Below are 27,372 nucleotides of genomic sequence, written 5' to 3' on the forward strand. Positions count from 1 at the left end.
TCCTGTAACGGTTGATCTCCTCTTCTATTTCCCTTTTCTCCTGTTCTATCTTTGCCCTGTCTTCTTCTATTACCTTCCGTAGTTCCTCCTGCTCCTTTTCGTGATTCTTTCTTTCCTGCTTGGTATCCCAGACTTTAATTTCTCCATTTAGATCCACTTTTCCTGTTATCATCGGACACTGCTTAAGGGTTTCTTTCTCGTAATAGGGAGAAGGTTTTTCTACGTCTTTCAGATCTGGGTATAGAGCCGAAGCCAGCTCTCTGTTATGCTTTTCCATTTCTTTATCAGAATGCTCCTTTCGTTTCTCAGTGTCTTTTTCACTTGCTATTAATATACTTCCTGTTTTTCTGAACCTTTCTCCCTCCATCCTAAAGAGCTTTAACACTTCCATTTCTTGTTCCCTTTTTTTCTCTCTCTTCTTGGATTTATCTTTGGGTTTGTGATTTTTAATTAGCGCTTCCATTTCCTCACATGAGCTTACATCAAACGTTCCTTCTTTTGGCCATTTCGTGACCAGATTTTTAGTTCTTTTTTCCCACTTTTCTGAAATTTCCGCGATCTTACCTTGACACACCGGGAATTTTCTGCTCAATACTTCTACTGCTGTTCCTTTCTCTGTCATGTTGTTCTCTTTTTCCTTTTTCTATTATGGTATTGTTAGAATCTCACGACTTGCCTATTTAATAATACTATTTCTCTAATTCTATTTCTATGCCTAGCCTTATGGTTTATCTCACCAGCGTCTGAACTATCTATTAAACTATCTTTATCTCTTATTACGTTCTGCCCGAGCAGACCCCTACTTGGGGCGGTATCCACAGAACTTTTTCTTTTGCACCTCACCTATGCAGACCCTTACACTTCTTAAGGTGGTATTCACGAGGATTTTTCTTTTCTTTCCCTGCCCATTCAGACCTTCGTTTCGTGCGAAGCGGTATCCACAGGGACTTACCAACACCACGTGGAATTTTCTTACTTAACTTATTATTACTTTATTCGAACTTACCCCCACTACAGTGCTCTTGATTAATCCTCTGAGCCTCCTTTTATCCCCAATTCTGCCAGATTCTTTGGATCGGAGAGACCCTTTGGCAGTTGCTTCACACTTCTGAGTCCCCAAACCCCCCAAAACCAACAGAATTCTTAGTCCGAATTATCGCAAAAAGCGCTCACCTTTTTTCTTTGGGTGCACTCTTAATTCTGTTAGCCCCGTGAGGGTCCCCGAGGGACCGGGAAGCGTCCCAGTCTGCCGTTCCCTTCCTCGCGGGTCTCTATCCGATCCTGTTCGTGACGCCAATTTTGTCGTGGTTTCTTGTTTCTCACAAACGACAAGGAGATGCAGAAAACCCGTCAAGGCGTTTTAAACTTTAATTTGCAAATCAAAGTTGAGACAATCAGAAAGCTAGTAGCTGACTGCCTGTCGAGGCTTGTACACAGCATTTTTTATAGCAATTTTCCTATCTTAGCTACATTATCATATCCAATCGGCCTGTGATTACATATCATCAAAATATCCGCTCTCAACTTTCCACTGTTGTTTTATTCCCCAACTTAATTATGTCCTAGTTTACATTTTAGACTATATGTCTTCTCATCCCTAACCACAGTTATTTCTTAATTGGTCTTGCATTGACAGACTACCACAGATTTCATCATCCTACCTGCCACCATTATCTTTCTGCTTGGTTTCATTCTAGTTTTCTTCATGAATTCATAGTGAACAGGTCAAAAGTCATGGCTACATAGTGAATACCTTCTAATGAGCTAACAGTGGTTACACAGAGAATATTGTAGAGAATACAATGTGTGAATTTGAGTAAATACTGTTGAGTAAATACTGTAATAGATAGACAATACAATGTGTGCATTTGCATTTTCCAATAACATCTCTGTACCTACTTCCAAGCACATTAAAGCTATGCCCTCTCGTGCTAGCCATTTCAGCCCTGGGAAAAAGCCTCTGGCTAGCCGCACGATCAATGCCTCTCATCATCTTATACACCTCTATCAGGTCACCTCTCATCCTCCGTCGCTCCAGGGAGAAAAGGTCGAGTTCACCCAACCTATTCTCATAAGGCATGCTCCCCAACATCCTTGTAAATCTCCTCTGCACCCTTTCTATGGTTTCCACGTCCTTCCTGTAGTGAGGCGACCAGAAATGAGCACAGTACTCCAAGTGGGGTCTGACCAGGGTCCAATATAGCTGTAACATTACCTGTCGGCGCTTAAACTCAATCCCACGATTGGTGAAGGCCAACGCACTGCATGCCTTCTTTACCACAGAGTTGAGATAGGTTGAGAAAGCTATGGCTTTGCTCCCTGGAGTGAAGGAGGATGAGAGGTGACTCGATAGAGGTGTAGAAACTGATCAGAGGCATAGATAGAGTGGATAGCCAGGGAAATGCTAAAGCAAGAGGGGATCAGAGGAAAGTATGGGGCGGGGGAGGTCAGAGGTAATCTTTGTACACAGAGAGCGATGGGTGCATGGAATGCACTGCCAGTGGCAGTGGTAGAGGCAGATACATGAGAGGCATTTAAGAAACTCTTAGATTGCCACATGGATAGAAACACAGAAAACCCACAGCACAACACAGGCCCCTCGGCCCACAAAGTTGTGCTGAACATGTCCCTACCTTAGAAATTACTAGACTTCCCCATAGCCTTCTATTTTTCTAAGCTCCATGTACCTATCCAAAAGTCTCTTAAAAGACCCTATCGTATCCGCCTCCACCACTGTTTCTGGCAGCCCATTCCACGGACTCACCACTCTGAGTAAAAAACTTACCCCTGACATCTCCTCTGTACCTACTCCCCAGCACTTTAAACCTGTGTCCTCTTGTGGCAACCATTTCAGCCCTGGGAAAAAGCCTCTGACTATCCACATGATCAATGCCTCTCATCATCTTGTACACCTCTATCCGGTCACCTCTCATCTTCCGTTCCTCCAAGGAGAAAACGACGAGTTCACTCAACCTGTTTTCATCAGGCACGCTCCTCAATCCAGACAACATCCTTATAAGTCTCCTCTGCACCCTTTCTATGGCTTCCACATCTTTCCTGTAGAGAGGCGATCAAAACTGAGCACAGTACTTCAAGTGGGGTCTGACCAGGGTCTTATATAGCTGCAACATTACCTCGCGGCTCCTAAATTCAATTCCACGATTGATGAAGGCCAATACACCAGATGCCTTCTTAACCACAGAGAAAACCTGCGCAGCTGCTTTGAGCGTCCTATGGCCTTGGACCCCAAGATCCCTCTGATCCTCCACACTGCCAAGAGGCTAACCATTAATGCTATATTCTGCCATCATATTTGACCTACCAAAATGAGCCACTTCACACTTATCTGGGTTGAACTCCATCTGCCACTTCTCAGCCTAGTTTTGATATTTCGATGTACATGTGACAAACTTATCTTATAAAATCTTCAAAGTTCAAATTTCAAAGTAAATTGATTATCGAAGTACGACTATATCACCATATACTAGCCTGAGATTCACTTTCCTGCAGGCGTTCACAGCACCCACTGGTTGACTGCCGGTGACTAGTGGCGTCCCACAGGAGTCAGTGTTGGGGGCGGGGAGTAACTGCTTCTTTCTGTGTTGTCTATGAAGACAGAATTGTTGGTTTTGTGGCCGATTGGCAGATGATATGAAGATAGGTGGAGGGGCAGGTAGTGTTGAAGAAGCAGGGAGTCTGCAGAAGGACTTGGACAGATAAGGAGAATATGCAAAGTGGCAGACGCAGAACAGAGTATAACAGTAACAGTGTCGGGAAGTTTATGGTCATACACTTTGGCAGAAGGAACAAAAGGGTAGACTATTTTCTAAACGGGTGGAAAATCCAAAAATCTGAGGTGCAAGGGGATGAGAGAGCCCTCATGCAGGATTCCCTAAAAGTTAATTTGCAGGTTGAGTCTGTGGTGAGGAAGGTAAATGCAATGTTAGCATTCATCTCGAGAGGACTAGAATATAAAAACAAGGAGTTAATGTTGAGCTTTATAAAGCACTGGTGAGGCCTCACTTGGAGTATTGTGAGCCCTCATCTAAGAAAGGATGAGCGGACATTGGAGAGGGTTCAGAGGCGGTTCACCAGAATGACTACAGGAGGAGCGCTTGATGGTTCTGGGCCTGTACGCATGAGAATTTAGAAAAATGAGAGGCGATCTCACTGAAACCTATTGAATGTTGAAAGGTGTAGGTAGAGTGGATGTGAAGAGGATGTTTCCGATGGTGGGGGACTCCAGCACTAGAGGGCACAGCCTTAGAATAGAAGGACGTTCATTTAGAATGGAGATGAAGAGAATTTCTTTATCCAGAGGGTGGTGAATCTGTGGAATTAATTGTGCAGATGGAGAGCTGTGGAGGCCAGGTCATTGGGTATATTGAAGGCAGAGGTTGACAGATTGTTGATTACTCAGGGTGTGAAAGGTTACCGGGAGAAGGCAGGAGACTGGGGTTGAGAGAGAAAGTGGATCAGCCATGATGAAATGGTGACAGACTCGATGGGCTGAATGACCCATTCTGCTCCTCTCTCATATGGTCTTATACAATAGAACTGATGAAAAACAACACACAGACACGGCCAAATAACCGAGGTGCAAAAGAAGACACGCTGTGCAAATACATAAAGACAGACAGAAGCATTGAGGACATGAGTTGTACAGCCCTTGAAAGTTAGTCCATAGGTTGTGGAACCAGTTCAGTGTTGAACTGAGTGAAGTTATCCACACTGGGTCAGGAGCCTGATGGTTGTAGGGTGATAACTGTTCCTGAAACTGATGGTGACAGATCTATGGCTCTTGTGCCTTCTTCCTGATGAGAAGAGAGCATGGTCTGGATGGTGGGTATCCCTGATGATGGTTGCTGCTTTCTTATGGCAGCGCTCATTGTAGACGTGCTCAATGGTGGGGAGGGCTTTTCCTGACCTTGTCTTGTAAGCTTTGCCAATTAGACTAGTTAGGAGATGCTTCTGTAACCACACCAACCTCCCACTCCCCCCACCCCCCGAGACAGAGTGGGCAGCTTTTGGCTGGGGTTGGGAACATAACAGCAAGATCCCACCCGAGCTGATTACTTCCATACAACAGTGAGTTAGGCAAGAATTAACCTCTTATAAAAGTAGGATCGTACTCTCAGAGCATTAACTGTATGTCTTAAAGATAAGTCAATGTGTCACTTACTAAATTCTTTTCGGTCAGTTCAGAATACGTTTTAGTGGCAAAGCGGATCAGGCCCTCATTGTAGAGGTATATCCACAGAGGGTCACAGGAAGTAACCAAGACGTAGAGCCTGAGGTCAAACTTGAAACCATCCAAAATGAAGGGCTGCACAAGTAGAGGGAGAGTTAACACACTGTGAGGTTCAAAGGTTTCACTTATTATCAAAGTACGTATGCAGTGCACAACTCTGAGATTCATCTTCTCCAGATAGCCACGGAACACAGGAAAAACATGGAGGTCGTTGAAAGAGAAACATCAAACCCGTGCCCACCCCCCCCCCCGTAGGAAAAAGAACAGGAACACAATCATCAACCCCACGAAATCCCCCTCCCCTGCACAAAACACAGAACATCAACCCCCAAATCCCCCCACCCTCTGTCCACTCAAATAAAAAACAGGAAAGAATGGGGAAAAACCCGGAATATAAAATCCATCAGACTGAAAAAGTCCAGAGTACAAGAACCCAGTAGTCCGGTCTGTGAACCCAACAGTCGGGTCCGTGAACCCAACAGTCGGGTCCGTGAATGCAACAGTCTGGTCCATGAACCCAGTAGTCCGGTCCATGAACCCAGTAGTCCGGTCCGTGAACCCAACAGTCGGGTCCGTGAATGCAACAGTCCGGTCCATGAACCCAACAGTCCGGTCCGTGAACACATCGGCCCGGTCCGTGAACCCAACGGTCCGGTCCGCGAACACAACAGTCCAGTCCATGAACCCAATAGTCCGGTCCGCGAACTGAACAGTCTGGTCCACGAACACAGCAGTCCGGTCCGTGAACACAGAACCTCGGTAACGTCCTTTGACATTGTCAAAAGAGAAAGAGACATTGTAGAGGCCTACCCTCTGGCCACCTGAGCCGCCACGCAGCGATAGGCTGCCACAGGTTCCTTCCCTGGAGGCAGAGGGATCCCATCAGTGATCGGAAGGCAGGCATCCGGTGCTGAACCCTTGGTCGCCATCCGCATTGGTAACTAATTTTTGAAATGTGTGTCTGCATTCCAGATGAAGGGACTTGGGCTGAAACGTCGACTCTTTTTCCCTCTGCATAGATGCTGCCTGACCTGCTAACTTCCTCCAGCATTTTTGATATGTTACTCTGGATTTTTCAGCATCTGCAGAAACTCTTGTGTTTATCTGCATCTGGTCCTTTCCTTGGGACTTACCCCTACTCCAGCCCTCGACGCAGAACCCCTCAAAATTCCCTCTGATCAATCCCACTCCAATGCATAATCAGCTTAGCATGTGAAGTTGGCTCGACAATCACAAAAGGGATTTGCTAATGGGAATTCCTGCCCAGCCTATCCCTCAAGTCCTTATTCCATTCGTGAATTATGCCCCCCACTATCCCACTCAACCCACACACATCTTCAAATCCCCCGATTTCCTTCTTACCCAAACTTCCACCATTCCCACCAGCCTATCATTCTCAGTGACCGAATGCTGTGGATACCCAGTCCAAACACAAAATTACCACCAGAGCAGTAATAAAATTTCCATCATCTTGGTTGAGTAACGGGGTGGGGATAGGTCTCCACCAAAGGAGATGTGAGGTCTGCAGGTCACCCTTGGGCAAGGTGTATCACCTGCTTAGCTCCTGGATCAGGGTCACGTGAAGCTGTGGAAGCAGGGGGTGGATGGTCGTATGAGCAGCCGGTGCAGTTCACAAGTCCTGGTTATGCGATCACTGGTGCCAGGCAGACAATCTCTGAAGAGTATTGATAATGGCTGGGGGTCACCCACCCCTACCCAGAAGAAGTCAATGGCAAACCACTTGTGTGGAAAAATTGGCCAAGAACAATCATGGTCATGGAAAGACCACGATCGTCCACGTCATAAGACGCAGAACATAACCAATAAACCAAAGTCTATTTTAGGATCCACCTGTCTGACAGCCCATACTCAGCAGGAAAGAGCGCAGTAAATCATAAACACAAGGGGTTCAGCAGATGCTGGAGATTCAGACACACACACACAATGCTGGAGCAACTCAGCAGGTCAGGCAGCATCGAAGGAAAGGAATAAATAGTTGATGTTTTCGGCTGAGGCCCTTCACAGGAAAGGAAGAGGACAAGAAGCCAGAATAAGAAGGTGGGTTGGGAGGGGAGGAGAACGTGACAGGTGATAGGTGAAGCCAGGTGAGGTGGGGAGGAGGGGAAGGTAGGTGGGTGTGGATGATCAGAGGCCAAAAGGAGTTAGGTGCAAAATGGAAAAGGTTGAAGGAGGAATATAATAAGAGAGGAGAGTGGTCTATGTTCAAATTTTATTATCAAAGTACGTGTACGTCACCATGTACAACCCTGAGATTAATTTTCAGCAAATCTATTGAAGAGTAACTATAATAGGATCAGTGAAAGGTCAACTAGAGTGCAGAAGACAACAAACTGTGCAAATGCAAATATAAACCAATAGCAATAAATAATGAGAAGATAACAACTCCCGTTGGTTACGGAAGAAAGGGAAGGAGAAGGGGCTGCAGAGGGAGGGGAGCAGAAGAGAAGGGGTGCAAGGGGAACCTGCCGCAAGCTCGATCGGTGAGACCAGGTGAGGAGAAAGGTGGGTGGGGACGGGGGGAGGGGAGGGGGCAGGGGATGAAGTAAGAAGCTGGGAGGTGATAGGTGGAAGAGGCAAAGGGCTGAAGAAGGAGGAATCTGATAGGAGGGGACAGTGGACCGTGGGAGAGGGGGAAGGAGGAGGAGCACGAGTAGGAGGTGGGGAGAAGAGAAGGGGTAAGAGGGAAACCAGAATGCAGTTAAAGAGTTAACGTTCTAGGCAGAGAGTCAAGAGTGCAGTAAAGTACCTTTGGAATGTAGACCTGGCAGATCATGTCCTCCCCGGAATGCATATCTCTGATGTTCTGGGTGAAAAAGATGCCTCGCCCCCGACATTCAAACTCTGGCTTGCAGATGAAGGTCTTGGGTTTCCCGGCTTCATAGTAGGCCACAAAATCAAGATATCTGCAGCGAGAAGCACTCATTAGTACTGAGAGAAGGTCATAAGGTCTTTAAGTTCAAGGTTAAGCTCAAGTTTAATTCTCATCCGGCCGTACACATGTCTGCTACTAAACGAAACAGCATTTCTCTGGGGCCAAAGTTGCAAAGCACAAGCACACAGAGACACACATAGTACATATAGTTACGATAGGACATACAGTCACCAAAAGTTATAGCACAGGCCTGAAGTTTGATGCTTGGGGTGTTGGCCTGGAGCCAGGAACAAGTACGCAGCAGTTCCTCAACTTGCCCCGGTTCAGCAGTCGAGGGCAAATGAGCTTGTCTCGTGCTGGGTCCGCCGCAAGCAATCAAGCTTGTATTCCATGGAGTGGACACTAGAGGGCAGCACCGACAGGAGCAACCAGCCACCCCAGACCAGCACGGATTCCAGCACGCCCGCTGCACCCCTGTTCTCTTCCACACTACTCAACTCGAGCAATCGCTACTGTCTACTCTGGTTTACGTTTCTGTAAACCCTCCGTCAACCAGACTTGCTGATTTCACTGCTAAAAGTTCAGATTCATAGATATGTCACAGGTACATCAAAACATGCAGTGAAATGTGTCATTGGCATTGGCAAAACAAAGGATGTGCAGGGACAAATATCGACACACATTCTGGCAAAAATGGGTGAGATTTGACAGGTTAAACTCTCTGTTAAGATCATCTTTAAACAAAACGGCTCTGGGGCATAAAACGATGATAAACATCGCGCCAACTCTATGCGTTGATTATACAACCTTATTTTTTTTACAGACCACAATTCAGATCAGATCAGGTTCATTTACTTATCGGAGGTGCACCGAAACAGACAGTGAAACATGCCACTTGTGTTAACAAACAACACAACCGAAGTGTGCTGGGGAGCAGCACGTTCCGGTGATAACGCAGCGTGCCCACGATGTTCAGCAGAGCAACACAAGCAACAAAACACGGCAAATTTGGAGTATTCTGTGCAGTCTCTGTCGCCTACAAATGTACAGGAAAATCGTAAGTAAGGTTGAAACAATACAGAGAAAATTTACAAGGATGCTGCCGGGTCTGGGAGATAGATTGGAGGAGTTACAAGGAACGGCTCAATAGGTCAGGAATTTATTCCTTGGAGTGCGGAAGAATGAGAGGTACACAGAATTATGAGGGGTAGAGATAGGGTAAAAGCAAGCTGGCTTTTTCTACTGAGGTTAGGAGGGAGTGCAACCAGAGGTCACAGGTTAAAGGTGAAAGCTGAAAAGTTTAAGGGGAACCTGAAGGGAAGCTTCTTCACCCAGAGGGTGGTGAGAGTGTGGAACGAGCTGCCAGCACAAGTGGTGCCTGCGAGCTCGATTTCAATGTTTAAGAGAAGTTTGGACAGGTACATGGATGGTAGGAAGTATGAAGAGCTATTGTCCCAGTGCAGCCGATGGGACTAGGCTCTTTAAATGGTTCAGCATGGACTAGATGGGCTAAAGAGCCTGTTTCTGTGCTGTACTTTTCTATAACTCTGTAAAGCTCCTTTCCCACTCTACTACTCACCCATCCACTCATACATTCAGACAGGCCTCCAGTCCTTAGCCCCGAAACCTTATGTTTCTATCCTGCACCCCAGATAAAACAACTCTCTGGAAATCGCGGACACATTGGTAATTATTTTCCAATATTGTATAGATTCAGGATCAGTTCCTGATGACTGGAGGGGAGCTAATGTTACCCCACTTTTTAAGAAAGGAGGGAGAGAGAAAACAGGGAATTATAGACCAGATAGCCTGACATCAGTGGTGGGGAAGATGCTGGAGCCTTTGATAAGGTCCCACATAGGAGATTAGTGGGCAAAATTAGGGCACATGGTATTGAGGGTAGGGTACTGACAGGGATAGAAGATTGGTTGGCAGACAGGAAACAAAGAGTAGGGATTAATGGGTCCCTTTCAGAATGGCAGGCGGTGACTAGTGGGGTACCGCAAGGCTCGGTGCTGGGATCGCAGCTATTTACAATGTATATTAATGATTTAGATGAAAGGATTAAAAGTAACGTTACCAAATTTGCAGATGACACAAAGATGGGTGGCAGTGTGAAATGTGCGGAGGATGTTGAGATAATGCAGGAGGACTTGGACAGGTTGGGTGTGTGGGCAGATGCAGTTTAATGTGGATAAATGTGAGGTTATCCACTTCGGTGGCAAGAACAGGAAGGCAGATTACTATTTGAATGGTGTCAAGTTAAGAAAAGGGGAAGTACAACAAGATCTAGGTGTCCTTGTTCATCAGTCACTGAAAGCAAGCATGCAGGTACAGCAGGCAGTGAAGAAAGCTAATGGCATGCTGGCCTTCATAACAAGGGGAGTTGAGTATAGGAGCAAAGAGGTCCTTCTGCAGTTGTACAGGGCCCTGGTGAGACCACACCTGGAGTATTGTGTACGGTTTTGGTCTCCAAATTTGAGGAAGTACATCCTTGCTATTGAGGGAGTGCAGCATAGGTTCACAAGGTTAATTCCCGGGATGGCGGGACTGTCATATTTTGAAAGATTGGAGTGACTGGGCTTGTATACTCTGGAATTTAGAAGGCTGAGAGGCGATCTTATTGAAACATATAAGATTATTAAGGGATTGGACACACTAGAGGCAGGAAACATGTTTCCGATGTTGGGGGAGTCCAGAACCAGGGGCCACAACTTGAGAATAAGGGGTAGGCCATTTAGAACAGAGTTGACAAAAAAACTTTTTCACCCAGAGAGGTGTGGATCTGGTGGAATGCTCTGCCTCAGAAGGCAGTGGAGGCCAATTCTCTGGATGCTTTCAAGGAAGAGTTAGATAGAGCTCTTAAAGATAGCGGAGTCAAGGGATATGGGGATAAGGCAGGAACGGGGTACTGATTGTGGATGATCAGCCATGATCACAGAGAATGGCGGTGCTGGCTCAAAGGGCCGAATAGCCTACTCCTGCACCTATTGTCTATTGTCTATAACCCAAACTTGTCCAACGTTTATAAAGTTCCCTCAGCCTCCTGCACTCCAGATAAAATAACCCAATTGAAGAGGAGAAGATGGCGGCGCGACGCAGCGCGCAGCGGCCACTCCAGTGATGAATATCTGTTATCTGTCAAGTAGGGTGCCGTGCACAATTCTGATTTGATGGAGGCAGACGTGAGAGCATGGAGGAACATCTGGTGAAACTTCTGAAATGCCTGTTTCGCTGCCTCTCCGGAGGGGAGGGCCCCAAATCCTCGGCTTTGCTCGTTGCTAGGTGGCCGGGGCGGGGTCGAAGCACTCGGCAGAGATGGTGCTCGGTGCTCAGTGTCGGAGGGGCTGGTCGGAGGCTCGAAGTTTTCGGACGGACTCAGAGTTGGCTGTGGTCGGGTGCTTCCAGGATGCTGCACCGGCAAGTTTGTGGTGCTGGAGGCTCATGGCAGGGAGAGTTTCTCCCTTCTACTGTCTGCGTGAGATGTTGGTGCTATCGGGACTTTGAGACTTTTTTTTAACTATGCCCATGGTCTGCTCTTTATCAAATTACGGGATTGCTTTGCACTGTTGTAACTATATGTTATAATTATGTGGTTTGTGTCTGTTTTAGTCTTGGTCTGTCCTGTGTTTCTGTGATATTATACTGGAGGAACATTGTATCATTTCTTAATGCATGCATTTCTAAATGACAGTAAACGTGGACTGAGTGTCCCCATAATCTAATCTTGTCCAATGTTTATAAACTTCCCTCGGCCTCCTGCGCTCCCAAGAAAAAAATCCCAATCTTGTCCAACCTCAATGTAGAGACAAAAGAGATTTATACTCTCTCAGTCAGGCAGCATCCTGGCCAACATTTTCTGCATCCTCTCTCAAGTGAGTCTCAGACCAAAGGGCACAGCCTCAAAATAGAGAGACGTCCATTTTCAACGGATACAAGAAAGAATTTCTCAGCTAGTCTTGTAGGGATTCCCATTCTGTGGTTGACAGATCCCTTGGTTAACGGTAGGGGTCAATGGCATAAAACAGGTTGGTAACTCCTGAGCTACAGCTAGAGTGGTAAATCAGCGGAGTTTGTTGCCACAGACAGCTGTGGAGGCCAAGCCCCTGCCTATGGTCTAGTTACCCGTCCTCAAAATCCAACCAAATGTCCCCACGCCTGTGTAGGTCAGTCCCTGGACCACTTTCTCCCCTATAGGAGAATCGTGGGAGAGTTCAAGACCTCAGAGTACAAGGACGTCCCCTTAGAACAGAGATGGGGAGGAATTTCTTTGGCCGGGAGGTGGTGAACGTGTGGAATTCATTGCCGCAGATGCCTGTGGAGGACAAACCACTGGCGGAGACTGATAAGTTCTTGATTAGTCAGAGCGTCAAAGGTTATACGGAGAAGGCTGGAGAGTGGGATAGATCAGCCATGATGGAATGGCGGAGCAGACCCGATGGGCCAAATGGCCTAATTCTGCTCTTGTGTTCTTATGGTCCTGCAGTCTTAGCCTCCATATCCTTCCTGCAATAGGGTGACCAGACTGCAACAACACTCCAAATGGAGGCTGACTAAAGCTTCATACAGCTGTGAAATGTCGTCTTTACTCGGGTACTGAGTGTACAACCAAGAAGGCAAAGACTTCTCTACACCCTCGTGACCACCCTACCTATCTGCATGGCCATTTGCAGGGAGTTATGAACTTGGACCCCTAGTTTTCCTTTCTATATCACAGATCCATTCCCTCTGTACCTTGTTCAGCTCTCCTTCACTCACTGCTTTTAGTCAGGAGACATGGCTGAATTATATTTGCTGCTGATTGCAGAGATTATTTTAAATTAACTCTCTTTTGTTGCTGCCAATTTAAATGGAGGCCACAAGGCCCACCGGGCCATCTCTTTGCCCAACAAGTCCCACCACGCCATCTCTTTGCCCAACAAGTCCCACCACGCCATCTCTTTGCCCAACAAGTCCCACCACACCATCTCTTTGCCAAAAAAGTCCTACCACACCATCCCTTTGCCAAACAAGTCCCACCACACCATCTCTTTGCCCAACAAGTCCCACCACACCATCTCTTTGCCCAACAAGTCCCACCACACCATCTCTTTGCCCAACAAGTCCCACCACACCATCTCTTTGCCCAAGTCCCACCACGCCATCTCTTTGCCCAACAAGTCCCACCACACCATCTCTTTGCCTAACAAGTCCCACCTTGCCATCTCTTTTCCTAATTTGTTGACTGTTGAATGAGCACTTACCTTTGACACCATAATTTTTTAAGCAGGTGAGGGATGCAGTCATTATAACAATCACGTGGGTACTTTTGCCTTCGGGCGATGATGGGAGATTGGTCAGCCATATCTTATACGCTCCATCCACATCACCAGAGAGCTGTATCATACAGACGTGAGAGGAGAGGGGAGGCGGCAGTGGCAGGGAGGCAGTAGAGGGGGGAGTGGGAGAGAGGACTCAGAGGGGGGAGTGGGAGGGGTGTTGGGGGGAGTGAAAGGGGGGATTGGGAGGTGTGTGTTGGAGGGCATGCATGGGGGATTGGGAGTGGGGGAGTGCAAGAGCAGAGTGGCAGGGGAGTGGGAGGAGTATTGGGAGAGGGGAGTGGGGGTGAGTGGGAAGAGGAAGCAACAGAGGAAGTGACAGGGAGAGTGGGAGGGGGCCAGGGTGGGGACATAGGAGGAGAGACTGGTAATGGTCATTTATTATCTCTTTCCATTAGGTGTTAACTTAATGGACCCTTGCAACTTGGGTGTATGTTCAACAAAGATTGCTAAAATGAGATAAGTTGAGGTTTTTAATAGAGATGGGAAAGTGGTGCTAAGTGTCATTGACGCAGTTCAAAGTACATTTATTATCAAAGTAGGTGTACAACATCCAATCCTGAGAATTGTCTCCTTACAGGCAGCCACAGAACAACGAAACATAAAAGAACCCATTAAAAAAGTGAAGACTGCCAGACACCCAATGGGTAGAAACAAAATTAAATCGTGCCAACAATAAAAGGAAGCAAATAACTTTCAGAACTGAAGTTGACAGAAGTGAGTTCACTGACACGAAGCCAGTCATCACTGCAGCCAGTCCAGGAGCCTGTTCGTTGCAGGCCACGGCCTCAGTTCAGCGCACTGCTCAGTAAACCTTGCCGAGCAGCGAGCTGAATACCAGCCCATTCGTCACCTCCTGACCTTTTCGATCTGGCCCGGCACTTAAATCGTCCAAATCTCAGGTCGTTCCTCGCTCTCGGGACCCGGGCTCTGCCGGTTTGATGCATTCTCGGCTCTGTGCCTGAGACCACATATCACTGTATGTTTCGATGTACTGTACATGTGACAAGTAAGGCTAATCTTTAATCTTTGAATAATTTATACACACACACACACTTTATGGTTCAGAGACCATACAGATTTTGGTTCACAATGTTGTCGCTTGCTTCTACTGTTTGCATGATTTGTGTTTTTTCCCTTTCTCCACGCATCGGGTGTTGGCCTTTAGTTTTAATTGGGTTCTTTTGGATTTCTTCCTTTGGAACTGCTGACAAGCAAGGAGATCTCAGGGTTGTATAATTTACACATTCTTTGATAATAAATGTACTTTGAAAGTTCGAAACACACACGCATGAACAGAGCCCCACTCCATTTCGAGGTGGTCTTTAAACTTACTCAGATGGTAAACACCAGGTTTTTGGGAAGATGTTGTAATCTTCTGGGTATGGCCTTAGCATTTGATTTAAGTTCGTGACCAGCAAATCCTTCATACAGATTTTGTTCATCCCAGGAAAGTAATTCATTTTCTGTGTGAGGAAAAGAATTATCAATCCACGCAGACGGTATACCTGTATGACGTGGCATATGTTCAGTGACCATTTTAGTAGGTGCTCAAGCTCCTTAATATAACATTTCTCATCAGCCAACCATGTGGCAGAAACTCAATGCATTAAAGCATACAGACATGGTCAAGAAGTTCAGTCTTTGTTCAGAGCAAACATCAGAATAGAGGGGTAAGAATTTGTGATCTAAGTGACTTTGACGTGGAATGATTGCCGGTGACAGAAGGGGTGGTTTGAGTATGTCAGAAACTGCTGACCTCCTGCGATTTTCATGCACACACCAAGGATCAGTGAAAAGCTTGTCTTGCCTACTGTTCACACAGATCAGTACACTGAGGTAGAACAGGGTAAAATAATCAAAGTACGGAATAAAGTGTAAAAGCTACCCAGAAGATGCAGCGCAGGTAAATGACAAAATGCAAGATCATAATGAGGTAGAGTACTGTGCAAGAGTCTTAGGAGCACAGCTATATATCAAGGGTGCACAGTACTGTAGTGATTTTATGTATTGCACTGTACTGCTGCCACAAAAAAAACTAATTTCATGACGTGTGAGTGATGATAAACCTGATTCTGATACGGGTCTCTATTGTGGACTGAGTGGGAAGTGGGGCAGGGAGAGGGGAATGAATCATGGTTGGGAAAAAGGAAAGGGAGAGGGAGGCACCAGAGAGACATTCTGTAATGATCAATAAACCAATTTTTGGAATCAAGTGACCCTGCCTGGTGTCTCAGGGCTGGGTGTGTCTGCACCATCCCCCACCCCGGCACTCCTTCTCTGCCACCTGTCCCACACCCCTCCTGGGGTGCTCCACCCTCGCCGTTCCCAAAATCCTTTGTTCCCGCCAGAGTTACAAACTCGCTCTACACTCCACGATGAGAAATACAGTACTGTGTGCAAAAGTCTTAGGCACATCATAACCATTATGTCGTATGACGTGGGTAATCATGCTCTCCTAACCGGGGGAGGGGAGAGGGGAGAGGGGAGAGGGGAGAGGGGAGAGGGGGGAGGGGAGAGGGGGGAGGGGGGAGGGGGGAGGGGGAGGGGGGAGGGGGAGGGGAGGGGAGGGGAGGAGGAGGGGGGAGGAGGGAGGAGGGGGAGGGAGGGGGAGGAGGGAGGGAGGGAGGGGGAGGGGGAGGAGGGGGAGGGGGAGGAGAGGAGGGGGAGGGGAGGGGAGGGGGAGGGGGAGGAGGGGGAGAGGGGGAGGGGGAGAGGGGGAGGGGGAGGGGGAGAGGGAGAGGGAGAGGGAGAGGGGGGAGGGGGAGGGGGAGGGGGAGAGGGAGAGGGAGAGGAGGGGGAGGGGAGGGGGAGGGGAGAGGGAGAGGAGGGGGAGAGGGAGAGGAGGAGGAGGGGGAGGGGAGGGGGAGGGAGAGAGGAGGAGAGAGGGAGAGGAGGAGAGGGGGAGAGAGGGAGAGGAGGAGGGGGGAGGGGAGAGGGGGAGGGGGAGGGGAGAGGGGGAGGGGAGGAGGGGGGAGGGGAGAGGGGAGGAGGAGGGGAGAGGGGGAGAGAGAGGGGAGAGGGGAGAGGGGAGAGGGGTGAGGGGGAGGGGGAGGGGGAGGGGGAGGAGGGGGAGGGGGGAGGGGGAGAGGGAGGAGGGGAGGGGGGAGGAGGAGGGGGGAGGGAGGGGAGAGGGGGAGAGGGGAGGGGAGAGGGGGAGGGGAGACGGGGAGAGAGAGGGGGAGGGGGAGAGAGGGGGAGGGAGGGGAGGGGGGAGAGAGGGGGAGGGAGGGGAGGGAGGGAGAGGGAGGGGGAGGGAGGGGGAGAGAGGGGGAGAGGGAGGGGGAGAGGGAGGGGGAGGGAGGGGGAGAGAGGGGGAGAGAGGGGGAGAGAGGGGGAGAGGGAGGGGAGGGGGAGGGAGAGAGGGAGGAGGGGAGGGGGGAGGAGGAGGGGGGAGGGAGGGGAGAGGGGGAGAGGGGAGGGGAGACGGGGAGAGAGAGGGGGAGGGGGAGAGAGGGGGAGGGAGGGGAGGGGGAGAGAGGGGGAGGGAGGGGAGGGATAGAGAGGGGAGAGGGAGAGGGAGGGGGAGGGAGGGGGAGAGAGGGGGAGAGGGAGGGGGAGAGGGAGGGGGAGGGAGGGGGAGAGAGGGGGAAAGAGGGGGAGAGAGGGGGAGAGGGAGGGGAGGGGGAGGGGGAGGGAGAGAGGGAGGGAGAGAGGGAGGGAGAGGGGGAGGTGGAGGAGGGGGAGGGAGAGGGAGAGGGAGGGGGAGAGGGAGAAAAGGGAGAGAGAGGGAGAGGGAGAGAGAGGAAGAGGGAGAAAAGGGAGAGGGAGAGGCAGATAAGGGAGAGAGAGGGAGAGGGAGAGAGAGGGAGAGGGAGAAAAGGGAGAGGGAGAGGGAGATAAGGGAGGGGGAGGGAGATAAGGGAGAGAGAGGGAGAGGGAGAGGGAGAGGGAGAGAGAGGGAGAGGGAGAGAGAGGGAGAGGGAGAAAAGGGAGAGGGAGATAAGGGAGAGGGAGAGGGAGATAAGCGAGGGAGAGGGAGATAAGGGAGAGGGAGATAAGGGAGAGGGAGATAAGGGAGAGGGAGATAAGGGAGGGAGAGGGAGAAAAGGGAGAGGGAGAGGGAGATAAGCGAGGGAGAGGGAGATAAGGGAGAGGGAGAGAGAGGGAGATAAGCGAGGGAGAGGGAGATAAGGGAGAGGGAGATAAGGGAGAGGGAGATAAGGGAGAGGGAGATAAGGGAGAGGGAGATAAGGGAGAGGGAGATAAGGGAGGGAGAGGGAGATAAGGGAGGGAGAGGGAGAAAAGGGAGAGAGAGAGGGAGATAAGGGAGAGGGAGAGGGAGAAGGAGAAGAGGGAGAGGGAGATAAGGGAGGGAGAGGGAGAAAAGGGAGAGAGAGGGAGAGGGAGAGAAGAGGGAGAGGGAGAAAAGGGAGAGGGAGATAAGGGAGAGAGAGGGAGAGGGAGAGGGAGAGGGAGATAAGGGAGAGAGAGAGGGAGAGGGAGAGAGAGGGAGAGGGAGATAAGGGAGGGAGAGAGAGAGGGAGATAAGGGAGGGGGAGAGAGAGGGAGATAAGGGAGGGAGAGGGAGATAAGGGAGGGAGAGCGAGAGCGCGAAAGCCCTGAGGGGATCCTTGACGACGAGCCCCCCCCCCCCCGGTCCTGACCCCCCAACGGGGAACTGAACCGATGCCCAGCAGTCTGACGGTTGAGTCCGTGCCACTGGAACGGCGGTTTGAACGGACATTTTGTTCTCGCGTTCACCTCGCGACCCCGGTCACACCTCAGGGTTCCATCCCCGGGGCGTTGGAAGACGCCGTTCCCGTCAGAGCGAGGCCGGCGGAATCCCGCGCAGAGGCCGCGAGGGTGAAGCCGGCGGCGGAGAGGCGAAGCAGCAGATCGGCTGCGGTTTCGGTCCGAATGGGGCCGCCCCCGGTCACACTGACCGACCGACCGACGGACCGACGGTCCCACGGTCCCGACCCCCCAACGGGGAACTGAACCGATGCCCAGCAGTCTGACGGTTGAGTCCGTGCCACTGGAACGGCGGTTTGAACGGACATTTTGTTCTCGCGTTCACCTCGCGACCCCGGTCACACCTCAGGGTTCCATCCCCGGGGCGTTGGAAGACGCCGTTCCCGTCAGAGCGAGGCCGGCGGAATCCCGCGCAGAGGCCGCGAGGGTGAAGCCGGCGGCGGAGAGGCGAAGCAGCAGATCGGCTGCGGTTTCGGTCCGAATGGGGCCGCCCCCGGTCACACTGACCGACCGACCGACGGACCGACGGTCCCACGGTCCCACGGTCCCGACCCCCCAACGGGGAACTGAACCGATGCCCAGCAGTCTGACGGTTGAGTCCGTGCCACTGGAACGGCGGTTTGAACGGACATTTTGTTCTCGCGTTCACCTCGCGACCCCGGTCACACCTCAGGGTTCCATCCCCGGGGCGTTGGAAGACGCCGTTCCCGTCAGAGCGAGACGGCGGAATCCCGCCCAGAGGCCACGAGGGTGAAGCCGGCGGCGGAGAGGCGAAGCAGCGGATCGGCTGCGGTTTCGGTCCGAATGGGGCCGCCCCCGGTCACACTGACCGACCGACCGACCGACCGACGGACCGACGGTCCCCCGGTCCCGACCCCCCAACGGGGAACTGAACCGATGCCCAGCAGTCTGACGGTTGAGTCCGTGCCACTGGAACGGCGGTTTGAACGGACATTTTGTTCTCGCGTTCACCTCGCGACCCCGGTCACACCTCAGGGTTCCATCCCCGGGGCGTTGGAAGCCGCCGTTCCCGTCAGAGCGAGACGGCGGAATCCCGCCCAGAGGCCACGAGGGTGAAGCCGGCGGCGGAGAGGCGAAGCAGCAGATCGGCTGCGGTTTCGGTCCGAATGGGGCCGCCCCCGGTCACACTGACCGACCGACCGACGGACCGACGGTCCCCCGGTCCCCCGGTCCCGACCCCCCAACGGGGAACTGAACCGATGCCCAGCAGTCTGACGGTTGAGTCCGTGCCACTGGAACGGCGGTTTGAACGGACATTTTGTTCTCGCGTTCACCTCGCGACCCCGGTCACACCTCAGGGTTCCATCCCCGGGGCGTTGGAAGCCGCCGTTCCCGTCAGAGCGAGACGGCGGAATCCCGCGCAGAGGCCGCGAGGGTGAAGCCGGCGGCGGAGAGGCGAAGCAGCAGATCGGCTGCGGTTTCGGTCCGAATGGGGCCGAGGCCAGTCACCGACACCAGGCAAGGTTGGCCGGCCAGTTAGACTGCGCCACCGGCCGAGCTCCTGGCTCGGGAACCGAAAGGGCTCCCAATAATTCCGCCTCAGCTGGGACTCGCACTCCTCGCAGCCTCAAACGGGGGCCACGGTAACGGCAAGGCGCCATGACACCTCGGGGTGCTCCGAAGTTCTCCATCACCACATAGCTTTTTAAAGCTCTCGTAAGCTTTTCTTTTCTTCTTGACTAGATTGACAACAGGCTTTGTACGCCGCGGTTCCTGTTACCGACCGTCCTTTCCCGGTCTCATTCAAACGTCCCTCAGCACAACTCCACGCAAATATCCCCTCAACATTTGCCACATTTCTGCTGGACATCTCCCTGAGAATCTCTGTTCCCAAGTTATGCTTTCGAGTTGCTGCCTGATAGCCTCATATTCCCCTTTACTCCAATTAAACGTTTTCCTAACTTGTCTGTGACTATCCCTCTCCAATGCTGTGGTAAAGGAGATAGGAATTGTGATCACAGGAGATAGAATCGTCCACACAGAAACTTCAGATTGAACATCAAATCCCCAACCCTCCCGATCCCCTCTCTCACACAAAAACCAAAGATTGTCCACACAGAAACATCAGATTGATCATCAAACCCAAAACACTCCCCCCCCCAATCCCCTCTCTCACACAAAAACCAACAGATCATCCACAGGGAAACGTCAGATTGAACATCAAACCCCCAACCCCCCAAATCTCCTCTCTCACACAAAAACTAACAGATCATCCACAGGGAAACATCTGATTCAACATCAAACCCCAAACCACCCCCCCATCCCCTCTCTCACACAAAAACTTGCTTTCTTTTTCAATCTTTTTATTAGTTTCATAGAATATAAACATAACAGCAATAATACAAAGTTGTTGGGAATATATTGTTATACTTAACATGAGTAATTATAAAACCAAATAGTATTTAATTGACAAAACTCCCAATCATGTAGGATACCAATGAATAATACAGGACAAAAAGAAAATATCTAGAAAAAATCATGAAAAAAGAAAAAAAAATAAACCCCCCTCAAAAAAAAACTAATCTAAACAGAATTAATCAACTAAACTAAAAAAAAGACCTGGGCAATTTTAACAACGTAAAAATGGAAGAAAAGAAGACCTTAGTGTCGACGACTCCGTTCCTCTCCACCAACACTACAGAGAAGTAAAATAAGTTTGGAAATGGTCAAATTACTTCATATGAAAATGCTGAATAAATGGCCTCCAAGTTTTTTCAAATTTAATGGCAGGGTCATAAACCACACTTAAAATTTTTTCCAAATTTAAATACAACATAGCAAAAATGTTTGGCGAGTCATGGATAGCAATTGCTAAAGGTTCAAGGGCGATATTAAATAGTAAAGGACTAAGAGGGCATCCTGCCTAGTACCACAAAATAGACGGAAAAAGGGAGATCTTTGATTATTAGTAGAAACCGAAGCTACCGGTTAAATTAACAATTTAATCCAAGATATAAATATCAAACTAAAATTAAATTTCTCGAGCACACTAAATAAATAAGGCTATTCAACTCTGTCAAAGGCTTTCTCAGTATCTAATGAGATAATACATTCCGGAGTATTAAGTGAAGGGGTATAAACAATATTCATTAACCTAATATTAAAGGATGAATAATGATTTTTGATAAATCCGGTTTGATCCATAGATACAATTTGAGGTAATACCTTCTCTAACCTAGTTGCTAGAATTTTTGAAAAAATTTTTGAATCTACATTCAAAAGTGATATCGGTCTGTATGATGCACAATCAGTAGGATCTTTATTCTTTTTAAGAATTAAGGAAATACAGGCTTCATAAAACGATTGTGGTAATTTACCTAAACTGATTGCTTCTTTGAATATTCTAGACAACCACGGAGAGAGAATAGAGGAAAAGTATTTTAAAAATTCCACTGTAAACCCATCCGGACCGGGTGCTCTACCAGAATTCAATTATGAGATTGCAGTTATTATTTCTTCCTCTGTAATAGGAGTTTCTAATGATAAGCAACCTTCGGGTGATAATTTCGGAAAATGCAGTTTACTTAAAAAATTATGCATGATATTAAAATCATGAGGAAAATCAGAGTGATATAGAGAGGTATAAAATATAGAGAGGTATAAAATATAGAGAGGTATAAAATTCTTGAAAGGTTGTGTTTATCCCATCATGATCAACTGTCAGAGTATCATCGTTTTTACGAATCTTAGTAATTTGACGTTTAACCGAGTCGAATTTCAATTGATTAGCCAATAATTTACCCGATTTATCACTATGAATATAAAAATAACTTCTAGTTCTCATTAATTGATTTTCGATCGAGGATGTTAATAATAAGCTATGTTCCAATTGAAGTTCAACTCTGTGTTTGTACAGCTCCTTACTGGGAGAAATAGCTTATTTTTTATCGATTTCTTTAATTTTATCAACCAACAAAAGTATTTCTTTCTTAATACGTCTTTTCAAACCAGCCGAATAGGAAATAATCTGACCACGGATATAAGCTTTAAAAGCGTCCCAAACTGTTCCATTGAAAACTTCTTCTGTAGTATTAGTTGAAAAGAAGAAATCAATCTATTCCTTTATAAAGTTGACAAAGTCCGAGTCTTGAAGCAAAATAGGGTTAAGTCGCTATTGTCTATTAGTAGAAGAAGTATCCATTAACTTGATAGAAAGTTTCATTGGAGCATGATCTCAAATGGTGATAATGTCGTAATTAAAATTAACTACAGAGTCAATAAAAAAATTCGAGAATAAGAACGATGAACATGTGAAAAAAATGAGAACTCTTTATCGTTTGTGTGTAGAAATCTTCAAATTTCTGAAATCCCAGAATCAAACATAAAAGAGTTAATAAGAGTAGCCGACTTATTCGGTAAAGCCGGACTACCTTTGGATCTGTCCAACATGGGATTCAAACGTAAGTTAAAGTCACCGCCCATTATCAACATATACTCGTTTAAGTTAGGAAAGGAAGTGAATGTGTGCTTAAAAAATTCAGGGTAATCCACATTCGGAGCATAAACATTATCCATAGCAACCTTTTTATTAAAAAGTAACCCAGTGATTAACAAAAATCTGCCATTAGGATCTGAGATAATGTCTTGATGAATAAATGTAATTGAGGGATCTAAAAAAATTGAAACGTCTTTAACTTTGGCTTGGGAGTTCGTGTGGTATTGTTAGTCTTTCCAGAACTTAAAGAAGCGTTGATTATCCTCTTTCCTTATATGAGTTTCTTGTGCAAAAATAATATGAGCATTCAGTCTTTGGAATACTTTGAAAATCTTTTTCCGTTTTATTGGATGGTTTAAACCATTTGTATTCCAAGAGACAAAATTAATAATGTGAGCCATAATTTAAGATTAACCCTTTGGTGTGTAAAGGGTTAACCATAATGTAAACTCATGAAATCGGAAGAGGAATACAGGATCAGAGAGGAACCGGAAATCTCGACACTGCAGACATCTTTGTAGTACTAAATCAGCCCAATAGAAAAAATTAAAAAGGAAAAAGACTGCCCCACCCTCCATCCACAAGAACCCCGAACTTAGCCAGAGAAGGCTGAAGAAAGAACTAACTAACACTAAATCTAACCCCATTTCTGCAGGAGGCAACTCCAAAGATATATGTTATATAGATGACCTCCGGAAAACTGATATAAAAAAACTAAACACTATACTAGAATAATCTACATAGTATAATTTCTAAAATAAATAAACAAGAAAAAGTTCGTATCAATACGTATGATTAGTTAATTATAAATGAGAGTAAATAAAATATTGCTTCTGAAAAAAAGAAAGGGGATTATGGGAAGAAGAAACATAAGAACATGGCATCCCAAAAAAACAAAGGAGATTATGCAAAAAGAAAAACAAACTGCCATTTTAATTATACAGTAACAAAAGTAAAGAACATATAACTGAAAATGATCGTCAGATCAAATCGTTAGTAATAATATCAGAAATCAAAAAGTTAAGGAAAAATTTAACTAAAAGAAAGTAACGTTATTCGCGAGAAATAACTATTTTATATAAGGTGTAAAGCAATAACTATAGTACTGAGCAAAAAACAAAAATCTTGAGCTTATAAAAAACCTTCATCGTACGGTAGTAGAAGGTTTATTTTTTTTTAAACAGAAAAAAAAAGCTGATAGAGCACAGAACATTAATTAAAGGGCGGTGTCCGTATCAGATGGGTAGTTATCATCCAAAAAGCTTAGAGCGGCCGTTATGGAATGGAAGACACGACGAGATCCATCAAGAAGAGAAATTCTTCGGCGTGCAGGGTACAATAATGCCGGTTTCAGATTTTTTTCATAACATTCTGACATCAGAGGTTTAAAAGTCAGTTGCTCTTTCATCACTTTGGGACTGTAATCTTGAACTATCCTGAAGGAATGCTGGTGATAATTGATCATCCCTCGCCGACGAGCAGTCTGGAGAAGCTGTCCTTTAACATTAACGTAATGGAAACGAAGGATAATTGGTCTCGGTTTGGATACAGCCGATGTCGACTTTGGCCGCGGTCGAGTAATGGAGGCTCGTTGGGAAAAACTGAGCTAAACGTATCCTTTAAAAGTTGAGCAAAGAATATTGAAGGGTCTCCATCCTCAACATCCTTGGGTAGACCAATTATACGTAAGGTCTGTCTTCTCGATCGATGACTTTGGATTTAAAATGTTGCAGTGGTTTAATGGTCGAAGCTAAATTCTGCTCTAAGTTCTCGACTTTTGAATCCGTCTTCTGAGATTTAATATCCAGTTAGAGATTTTACTTCAATGTTTTTAAACTTCCCAATCCAGGGATTTCAGAGTTTCCATGATTGATGTTAAATCTTCATTGAGACTTTGACGTTGTTGTTCAAATTTATCAGATAATTTATCAGATAAACTTTCAGATAGATTTTGACATTGTTCCTCAAACTTTTCCTCTAGAAACTTCATCATAGGGTAGCATCAAACTCCAAACACCCCCAATGCCCTCCCTCACACAAAAACGTGAGATTGAACATCAAATCCCAAATGCCGCCCCCCCCGTATCCCCTCCCTCACGCAAAAACCAACAGATCGTCCACACGGAAACGTCAGATTAAACATCAAATTCCAATTCACTCCCTCACACAAAAACTAACTGATCATCCACACAGAAACATCAGATTGAACATCAAACTCCAAACCTCCCCCAGTCCCCTCTCTCACACAAAAACTAAGAGATTGTCCAAACGGAAACGTCAGATTGAACATCAAACCCCATATCCCCCCCAAATCCCCTCCCTCACACAGAAACTATCAGATCGTCCACAGGGAAACTTCAGTTTGAACATCAAACCCCAACCCCCCGAATTCCCTCCCTCTCACAAAAACTAACAGATCGTCCACAGGGAAACTCAGATTGACCATCAAACCCCAAATCCCTCCCTCAAACAAAAACTATCAAATCGTCCAAACGGAAACGTCAGATTGAACATCAAATCCCAATCCCCCCAATCCCCTCCCTCACACAAAAACTAACATATCGTCCACAGGGAAACGTCAGATTGATCATTAAACCCCAAACACCCCCAATCCCCTCCCTCTCACAAAAACTAACTGATCATCCACACGGAAACGTCTGATTGACCATGAAACCCAAATCCACCCCCCAAATCCCCTCCCAGTCACAAAAACTAACAGATCGTCCACACAGAAACGTCAGATTGACCATCAAACCCCAAATCCCTCCCTCACACAAAAACTAACAAATCATCCACACGGAAACGGGAGATGGAACATCAAATCCCAAACCCCCCCAATCGCTCTGTCACGTACCCTGTGACGGGGATTAAGAAACCAGCAGAAATAGAAAACACTTTGGAGTCTCGTATTGCTACAAACTACTAATATTTATTAGTAACTACGCAATACAGTAATATCAATGTAAATAAACCAATCAGGTTAGCAATGATTATATATAAAAGTAAGTGTGGAATATATGTATGAAAACCAAGCTTCTTTAAGTCTAGGGGTAAAAAGATACAGCCTTACGATGTTGAGTAAAGTTCAATTCAGTTCAGTTCGTGGTATTTAGTTGAATAGTGATGGAGAGAGAGAGAGAGAGAGAGAGAGTGTGAGTTGAGTCTTCAGGTGAGCTGATGCCGTCGTTCCTCTCGTCGTCCTCCGAAATCCTTTACAAGTCACCGACTGTGACTTTAACCAGGGGGACCGGTTTTCCTGTGGTGGAGCTATCACCCCGGCAAGGGCGGACACATAGACAACTCCCCACCAGTCAACTTCCAATACCTTAAAGTGACAGTCCAACCGGTAATCTCCGTCTGTCTCTCTCTCTCTCTCTCTCTCTCTCTCTCTCTCTCTCTCTCTCTCTCTCTCTCTTTCCAAACAAACCAACAATGATGAATGTATCTCTCTGTCTCTCTTCAACCAGTTAAGAGGGGCACTCCTGTATCCCCTCACTGCTCCCTTACACAAAAACTAACAGATCGTCCGCACGGAAACGTCATATTGAACATCGAACCTCAAACCCCCCAAATCCCCTCCCTCACGCAAAAACAAACAGATCGTCCACACAGAAACGTCAGATTGAACATCAAATCCCAAACCCTCCCAATCCCCTCTATCACACAGAAACTAACAGATCCTCCACACGGAACGTCAGATTAAATATCAAACCCCAAACCCCATTGAATCCACTCCCTCACACAAAAACTAACAGATCGTCCACAGGGAAACTAGTTTCACCATCAAACCACAAACCCCTCCCCCCCCCAATCCCCTCTCTCAAAGAAAAACTAACAGATCGTCCTCATGGAAATGTCCAATTGACCATCAAACAGACCCCCCCCCCCGAATTCCCTCCCTCACACAAAAACTAACTGATTGTCCACACAGAAAGATCAGATTGAAAATCAAATCCCAACAACCTCCCCCAATCTGCTCCCTTACACAAAAAACAACAAATCGTCCACACAGAAACGTCAGATTGAACATCAAACTCCAAACCCCCCCAATCCCCTCCCTCACACAGAAGCTAACATATCGTCCACACAGAAACATCAGATTCAACATCAAATCCCAAACACCCCCCAAGACGCCTCCCTCACAGAAAAATTAACCGATCTTCCACACAGAAACGTCACATTGACCATCAAACCCAAACCACCCCCCAATACTCTCCCTCACACAAAAACTAACAGATCATCCACAGGTAAACTCAGATTGACCATCAAACCCTAATTCCCTCCTTCACATAAAAACTAAGAAATCGTCCTCACGGAAACATCAGATTGAACATCAAACCCCAACCCCCTCCGAAACCCCACCATCACACAAAAGCTAACAGATCATCCACAGGGAAACTCAGATTAAACATCAAACCCCAATTCCCTCCCTCACACAAAAACTAACAAATTGTCCACACGAAACGTGAGATTGAACATCAAATCCCAAACACCCCAATCCCCTCCCTCACACAAAAACGAACACATCGTCCACACGGAAAGGTTACATTGAACATCAAACTCCAAACTCCCCCTGCCACTGAATCCCATCACTCACACAAAAACGGACAGATCATCCACATAGAAACATCACATTGAAAATCAAATCCCAACCCCCCCAATCCACTGGCTCACACAAAAATTAACAGATCGTCCACAAGGAAACGTCAGATTTTACATCAAACTCCACCCCCCCCGAATCCCCTCCCTCACACAAAAA

The sequence above is a fragment of the Mobula hypostoma genome, chromosome X2 (assembly GCF_963921235.1).
Source record: "Mobula hypostoma chromosome X2, sMobHyp1.1, whole genome shotgun sequence".
NCBI classification, from domain to species: domain Eukaryota; kingdom Metazoa; phylum Chordata; class Chondrichthyes; order Myliobatiformes; family Myliobatidae; genus Mobula; species Mobula hypostoma.